The sequence below is a fragment of the Rhinolophus ferrumequinum genome, chromosome 19, assembly GCF_004115265.2.
Source record: "Rhinolophus ferrumequinum isolate MPI-CBG mRhiFer1 chromosome 19, mRhiFer1_v1.p, whole genome shotgun sequence".
Lineage (NCBI taxonomy): Eukaryota > Metazoa > Chordata > Mammalia > Chiroptera > Rhinolophidae > Rhinolophus > Rhinolophus ferrumequinum.
Window position 1 is genome coordinate 32,278,688 of NC_046302.1, and position 8,535 is coordinate 32,287,222.

The 8,535-nt window shown below is 37.3% G+C and overlaps 1 non-coding gene across 1 annotated transcript; it reads left to right on the top strand.

The window, feature by feature from the left end:
* The first annotated feature begins 8,164 nt into the window (after positions 1-8,164).
* On the top strand, positions 8,165-8,268 carry LOC117012006 (U6 spliceosomal RNA). Its single transcript, XR_004421088.1, has one exon. It is a non-coding gene; the product is annotated as a U6 spliceosomal RNA (small nuclear RNA).
* Positions 8,269-8,535: the final 267 nt, after the last annotated feature.

The window sequence follows — 8,535 nt, forward strand, 5'->3', positions numbered from 1 at the left end:
AACAATAAAATGTTGTACAAAAAAAAAAATCACACTAAAGATAAAATGTATATTTCCAGATAGCACAGAAATAATCATAGTGGCAACTGATTTGTCAAGCAGTGGTTAAATTATGTTTAGCATTTGCTGTGATCAGACAGCTTAGAAAGATTTCCATCACACTATATTGAAATCAGCTTATTTTAGACTTCTGAAACTAGGTTCTGGTTATCTGGAAATACCTGTAATTTATAATGCCAGATAAATTAAATGATAATTTAATATGTTCTGTATAGAACACAGCTGTTCTATGGTGATCATTAAGCATATACATTTCCTTGTTAAACTGAATACTCATTCAAATAGAGATTGAAATTTCACAAAGAGGCTATTCACAAGAAACATTGGTCACTCCTGATAATATGCATCATAATTAGTTTTGCAGATATTACACTTAATGTCCAGAGTAGAGAGGTAGCATACCACAAATCTGGAGCCTGCAGAGACCGCATCCAGTACAGAAAATAACTTCTAAAATTGTATTTCGTTCTTTTGCTTCCTTAGCTCATAATTTAATTCTGATTGAGAAAGAAAAAAAAAAAAAAACTCACAAGATTCAGAAGTTCAAATCATATTAGCAGTCAAAAGTTTGGATGTGTCTTGAAATCTCCTGGGCCTGAAAATGTTGGCTAGAAATGCCACTAAAAACACTGTTTCTTCATAGTGTTTCTGGCAGTTCGACTCCTGCTTCTGGCTGGAAGTTCAAGTGCAGAGACGCATGAAATTGAACAATGATAATAATAAGAACTTTTCTGAAACCATTTTGAAGCTGCAAAAAGTGGGATTTTAGGTCTATCTAATCTGGGGGAATGGCTCAGGTACAATTTTATAGTCAAATGGATTCATCTTTTTTCCTTCTTTCTCATTTGCTTCCCATTGCATGATAATTTTACCCCTTTATTAAGGAATTCAAACTTCAGCACCATTGAACTGATACCTGCTAATTATTTGGAGTCTGATTAGTTCATTTGTTGGCTAGCTAGACCCCTTTGTTCTGTCCTTTTTTTATGAGCAATGGAAATTTAACTCAATGAGTTTTGCTCTTCTCTCACATATGGTTGACTATGCTATGAGAGAACTGGTTAAAGTTATTGAGTGAAGTAAAATAAACCAGGAAGATTGTCTCTGCATTTCATTCCTTCTAGACCTTCTCTTTTGTCTTATTAGTGGGGAACACAATGTTAGAGTCTGTATCCAAACACTTCCTGGGGCCATGTCATTCATGAAGAAAGACTCCTTATGTTTAAAAAAAAAAAAAAAAGGAATATTCAGTAGTAAAATTTGCACTGAATCTTAAAATACTGTCCCTAACACAGAAGCCTATAAGAGGGAAAACAGATGTAACCTTATTTGTCCCCCTTTCAGTCAAGTTCCTTTTTTTCTTTTTCTTTTCTAAAAGCTCTCAGCATTATTTCTAGGATATGAAAAGAAAGTCCTCTTGGATGAATAGTAAATATCAATTAATGAGTTGTTAAAAATCATAATCTTACAAAAGAGATGTTTATGGTACTTTAGCGTAAGCAGATGCTAAACATTACCTATCTGTTATTCTTTTCAACAAAGAAAAGGACCCTCCTCTGAAGTAAATTCTGCTATGCTAACATAACCGACAGATTCCCTGGAGACATTTTGGTGCAGAGCCTCTCAATTATGCCTGATACATGATTTAAGATCGTACAGATGGGAAGTGATGAACAAAGAATATATTGATTCATTTAAATATCTATGATTTCCATGAAGGAGTTACCAAAAGTCCTAACATTATTTTCCAAAGTCAATCATAGATGGTCAGGCTGTATGAAAGGTTCATTATCTTTGAAGCTGCAAATATTGAAGACCCTTTAATAATTTGCACATGGCATTTTGTGTGGTCGTTTAAATGCTCTGTTCATTTTTCCTTCCAGACATATTCATTTAGTCAGGGATTATTTTTATATAGACGGATTATGGTGATTAGAAGTTTCCAAAGGAGTTTGCATTCACAATAAATACTGATGATTTTAGCCTACTGAGAAGTTGTTTATAGCAGTTTGTTTTCCTAGCTCAAGACCATAAGTCTAGCTTTAGAAGCAGCAGGGCCGATCAACAACAAAAGAACTGTTTTATGGGCAACCCAGGAACTCAAATTGCTAGAAAAAAGGGAAAGCAAAGAATTTTAAGAAATGACCACTATTGACCTGTTCTTATGGTGGGTAGCATTTGCCTTCACCTGTGGGATAGTAGGACCAGGGGACTACAAATCCATAGCAGTACAAGGCTTTCCTCACAAGACAGTTAATGCACCATCAATCAGCTAGTAGGAATAGTTTTTGTGTTGCAATCTAAGTATGTTTTCATTCAGCTCATTTGCACTTCAAAGCTGAAGTCAATAATTCAGGCCCAAGTAGGTGCAATTTGGGCTATTTCCCTTTTGTAGCTTAGGAACACAAGCTGAGAAAATCTCCAAATTCATTTGCACAGGGCATTACTGGCCAGAGTCAGCGAAGCAGAGAAGCTGCTCTATTCCTATAGGTAAGCATCATGGTTCTGAATAAATCCTCCGAGAGCCAGGGGCTCCAGATAAACATGCTTTGCTCACTATTGGTGATCAGTGGTTTTAGTCCATAAAACGTAAGGATATTCTTTGTTTTACAACAGATCTTGGGATCTGACCTTCAGCAAAACACTTGTGAGGTGAACTAACAAACCCAACTGATCATCTTGGATGAAGAAACGTTTGGTGAATGGGAGGAAGGAAAGTGTGATGGGAAAGGAGAGCTCTGTGTAGGTTGGTGATAAAGGGGCTAGATTATAATCAGAAAGCACAAGCACCAGAAAGGTGGTGGGAAAAGGCAATTAAAACTGTTTTCGCTCAAATAGCATTTAATAAATCTCTCAATGGCCACTGTAGCACCATGTAACACCTATGGGATGTTGAGTTTCTGGTAGTTTATTTTCTGTTATTTTGTTGAATCCTGGATTCTACTAAAAAGTGCTAAGTTCCTGCTTTGTGCACCGAGACCTCATATACCAAATTTTGTAGGGCAGTCTCACCATCACCACTCTGTCCCCACATACCAGCTACGGTCAACATGGTCTCTTACTCTTCACTGTGTTAGAGGGTTTTGAAACCTTGTGTTATGAGCTACTCATGCACTTCTGTGAGAGATGACCACATTTAAAGTGATTGCTCAACCCACTGAGTGCGGTTTTCTTTGTTTGTTTGAATTGTTTTTAAACCAGCACCTACTGAGTGCTTCCTTTGTGCCTGGAACTGTACGAAACACTTTGCATGCATGACATGACCTCATTTAATCATCATAGCATCCTTGTGGGCCGTGCACTGGCACTATGCCTATTTTACAGATGAAAAAAGTGAGGCGGGAGCGGGTAGGTTACATCACATGCCCAGGGTTTTCTGCATATAATTAGATTATTTATAGATGTAGGTGTGAGATTTAGGAAAGATGAAACTATTTCAAGATGGGTCAAAGCAGACATTAATAGTCAAAATGTAATTCATTGTGCATTTGTGTAAAACTAAGGCAAGGGAGCTCATTTAGGAGTAAAGTGGTTGGGAGGGGTGTCCCAGAGAGTCTCAATCTTGGTATTTAATGAGGGGAAGATAAAGGAGATGGCATTTCAGGCAAGCAAACAGATTTTGACTTCAGTCAGATCTTAAATCCAATTTCCAGATTATAAGTCTGCAGTTTTTATACTATACAGACTGCCCTTCTAAGCCCATGACACAGGGTAATATACTTGTGATACCCTATGAGATACACAGCAATGGCTTATTTACAAAGGATATAAGCATTTTCAAAGGGAATAACTCCACTGGGGATGATGCCTTCCTAGATTCCCACATTCTTCTATCCTGGCCCTCTCCTGCCTATTCCATCTTTCTGTCTGATCATTCTCCAGTACTCAACTTTGCTTAAATCTGACCATGTTCTCATTGCTCTTTGAATACCTGATGCTCAGGTGTAAAGCTCCAGGTGTTTCCTTGCCTGGAGTGGCACCTCCTTTATCCTCCTGTCACTGAACACCAAGATTGAGTCTTTTTGGGACACTCCCACTCCTCCCACACCAATCACATTGCTCCTAAAAGAGCTCCCTTTCCTGTTCCATGCAAATTCACAATTAATTACATTTTGTCTGTTACTGTCTGCTTTCAGTCATCTTGAGATATTTTCAATAAATCTTTTCCAAATCTCACACCTATATCTATACTAATCTTATTCACACCAAAGGGAGAATGATTATTTATAATCTTTATTGAGTGTTAGACTTCTGCCTTACACTGTGATAGAGGCTTCTTAAAATTTGCCTTGGAACTATTCTGTGAAGTGTGGATTATTGTGACCGTTTTACCGGACAGACACTGAGGCTTTGAGAGGTGAGTAGATTATCTAAGGCCATGCTCGTGGCACAGTCAGGACCCACACATCATTGACCCCACGGTTCTTGTTTATCTTGTATTATGCTGACTGTTCCCCCTTAGAGTGATTTTTTTTTTTCATTTTTCCTCTCACTAGTTCACATAACAACTTTCAAAGATATTCTAGTTTTTTGTTTGTTCTTTTTAGAGTCTAGAAATATCTAGAGTAACGTCTAGAGTCGCAGCAGATAATGTCCGGTGCACTGGCCTGATGTGGGTGGGCAGGGAACCTATTTTGGATCCTTCTAATCACAGCTCATGGATAGGAATATGCACATGAGGGGGAGGGTGGGCTCCTGTTTGGGGAACCCTACTCCTGCAGAGGATGTTCGAACAGCAATTATGCCCTGTGTTGCTGCAAAAATAAGATATTTTAAGCAGAAATTTCCACAGTGACTCTTTTGAAATTTGCATGTTTTCCTTTGTTTCAAAATCACCACCATCATGTAATGAAGAGAAATAAGTTAAATTAATCAGAGGAACATTTTCGACTGAACATCAACAAAAGAAAGTCTGCTAAGAGTGAAATCCGTTAGAAGCCCCACTGATTCAGTCATTTAAAAGCAGACCAATGATCTCCTGAGATGATTCTGAGATGACCGCAGGCCAGGGGAGGAAGGAGCAGATGGAACCCACAGGGCTCTCAGTCTCTAATGTGGATGATTTTTTCTGAATTCCCTCATTTTGCCTTCTTGTCAACAAATTCTGCCATCATTTCACTCACATCTTTGCAGCATTTTTTTCCAGAGCTGTTAACAGAAGTCATTTCATAGAGAGTGGGAAAGAATGTCATTTTGTCATTTTCTTGGGGGACTGGAAGGGAAGAACAGGCGGTCTCTGCTTCCTAAGGCTTTCATGATGAAAAAAGAAGAGGAGAGAGAGAGGCCTGCCTGCTCGGGAGGTACAAGAAACAACTTCACTTGGTCGTGCTATGCAGAAATAGTAACTGGAAACTCCCCAGTCAGCCTCTCTGCTTATTAACTAGAAGGAAGAACAATTTGGGACCACATCGACACCCCCAAACTTCCTGGCACTAATGAGTTGCATGAACTTAATCATTACATTATCTCTGAAAAGTAAAAGGGACTTTAATGATCAGCAGGTATAACCTCCTTCTTAATGCAGAAACTCCTTTTAATTACAGAATTCCTGGGAGATGGCCATCGGAAGCTCATTATTTCATTGAACTCTCTGTCCCATGATTAGTTGTTTCATTTGGTAAGAAAGTCACCTTTTTATTGATCTAGGACATTCATTCATTAGTATGTGCTTTCCCTTTGGAATAGTAATAATAATAATAAAATAATAATAATAATAATAATAAATGATAAAAACAGCAGTGATAATCATTAAAGAGTTTTTTCCTATATACTAGCATATAATACAATTTGCATGTGTTTTTGTTTTTTATCACAAAAATCGTATGTTATGGGCATTATTTTTTTTTTATTTAAACTTAATTGGAGTGACAATGGATAGTAAAATTACACAGGTTTCAAGTGTACAATTCTGTATTACATCATCTATAAATCACATTGTGTGTTCACCACCCAGAGTCAGTTCTCCTTCCATCACCATATATTTGACCCCCTTTACCCTCTTCTATCCCCTCTCCCCCTTTACCCTCTGGTAACCACTGAACTATTATCTGTATCTATGAGTTTTTGTTTGTTTGTTTGTCTTGTTCCTTTGTTGCTTTCAGGTTTATATCCCACATATCAGTGAAGTCATTTGATTCTTGACTTTTTGTGTCTGACTTATTTTGCTTGGCATAATAATCTCAAGATCAATCCATGTCGCAAATGGCACTATTTCATCTTTTCTTATGGCAGAATAGTATTCCATTGTATATATATACCACATCTTCTTTATCCAGTCATCTATAGAAGGACACTTTGGTTGTGGGTATTATCATTTGCCCCTATTTTACAGAAGGAGGAATTGAGACCTAGAGTGCTAGAGTGACCTGTTGAGTGTCACACAATTAATAAATGGAGAGTTAAAATGTGTGTCCAGTTCTCTTTGATTACAGAAATCTAGCTCTTATGAGCTTTGCATTCTGAACACACAAAAGAGCTTCTAGCTCCTCACTTTACACATTTAAAAGACATTGCCTTCTCATTCCTTTTTGTTCCAGGTTGCACATCCCAGCTCCCATAAGCATTTCTTAATTAATATGATTTTCAGTTACCCATGATCATGGTTGATTTTATTTTAGAAGTTTCTAGTTTTTTTTCCTAATATGTGGAACTTTGAACTGGAAATAATACTAAAAGTTAGGTTTGATGACTGCGGCATATAGAAGATTCTATCACCAACCTTCATCACTTTTCCAAATCAATTCTCTGCATCTGCGAAAGTTATTAATAGCAAAGACAATAATTGACATCAGAAAAACATCAAAGTGCAAAACTTAAAGGAGATAGAAAATACTTATAATTGAGAAGACCCTATTCTCAGATCAGAAGGATTCTTTTTATTTATTTGAAACATCACCATTTTCTCTGTAAAACTGAATATGGAACTTAGTTTAAATGATTTCCTACTTGATTTGAGGACGACTGCTCCCTTTATCTGTTGAAATTTGGCATGAAACTAATCCTATCTCAGCTGCCCAGGCACAGCCATACAATGGGTGCATGATTCTTGTGGACTCAAGAGCCCCATTCTAAGCTTCTGACAGAGGTAATGTTGCTAAGAGGAGTGTAAGCTTCAGATTAGTCAAGAAAAGAGATGAGAACTTGGTGTGACTATCTTTGGGTGCCCAAGGAAAATCAAAGAGCAGGAGATGCACAGGCATTATTCCCACAGCTATGGTGGGAGTCGGGACCATTACAAAAGCTACTGGCTGCTGAAGTCTTTGCGTGGCACTCTCAAGAAAGATGTGACGCTGATGTGCAAATTGTGCTGAACAAGAACAGGTCTATGAGAAAACTCTAGGGGTGTGCGGGGGAAGTAAGATAGTATGTATGCTTTCAAAGAACTCATCCACATTCCAGAGAAGTGGCAAGACTGATGCCAAAAGCAGATAGAACTCTTTAAAAGAGAAAAATAGTAGTAAAAGTAGTAGTTCTAGTAACAAAATGGTACTATGTATGATAGAATAATATCAGTAATACAAGTTATCAAGCATGGAGATAAGGAGAAAAGGGGGCCTTTGGAGTTATGCTATTGCTATGCCTTTTCCATATGACTTAATGGATTTTCAGGAAAGTGTGTTGGGAGAGGCACCCTATTGCAATGAAAAGTAGACACTATTGAATGTTAGGAGTTCTGGGTTGCAATTCTGATCATTAAGTAGTACTGTGGTTGGTGGCATTTATGACTATATATATATACACACACACACACACACACACACACACATATACATATATATATATGTGTGTGTGTGTGTGTGTATATATATATATAAAGATTTAAAGAAAAAGTAGTAATACAGAGTACCTTGAAATAATACCTCTTCCTCACTCTACCTCTCCAATTACCTAGTCCCTATTCTTGCTACTTATTAAAATTGTGCTTTTTGGAGGAGGTTACATCTAAGCAAGATGGTGCTATGACTTTTTCTTGATTTGTGAAATATAGCCATTGTCATTTCCTGTCTATTGAAGATAAAATTTTAGCTCACTTATGTGACCTCAACTTCCCCTTCTCCACTCAACTTTTAGTTAATATCTTAGTTTTCAGTTGGTTAAATCTTTAGTACTTGTTTCAATAGCACATACATTAAAATTGAAATGATACAGAGATTAGCATGACCCCTGATCAAGGATGACATGCAAATCTGTGAAGCATTTGATATTTTTATGGAATAGTGTTCAGCCTTAAAAAGGAATGAAATTCTAATAGATGCTACAACATGGGAGACCTTAAGACATTATACTAAGTGAAATAAGCCAGACACAAAAGGACAATTATTATAATTCTATTTATTATGAGTACCTAGGGTAGTCAGTTCATAGAGGCAGGAAGTAGAATGGCAGTTGCCTGGGGCTAGGAAAGGAGGTCAATAAGGAGTTGTTTAATGTTTGTCGAGTTATAGTTTAGGAAAATGGTAAGTTCTGGCAATTTTA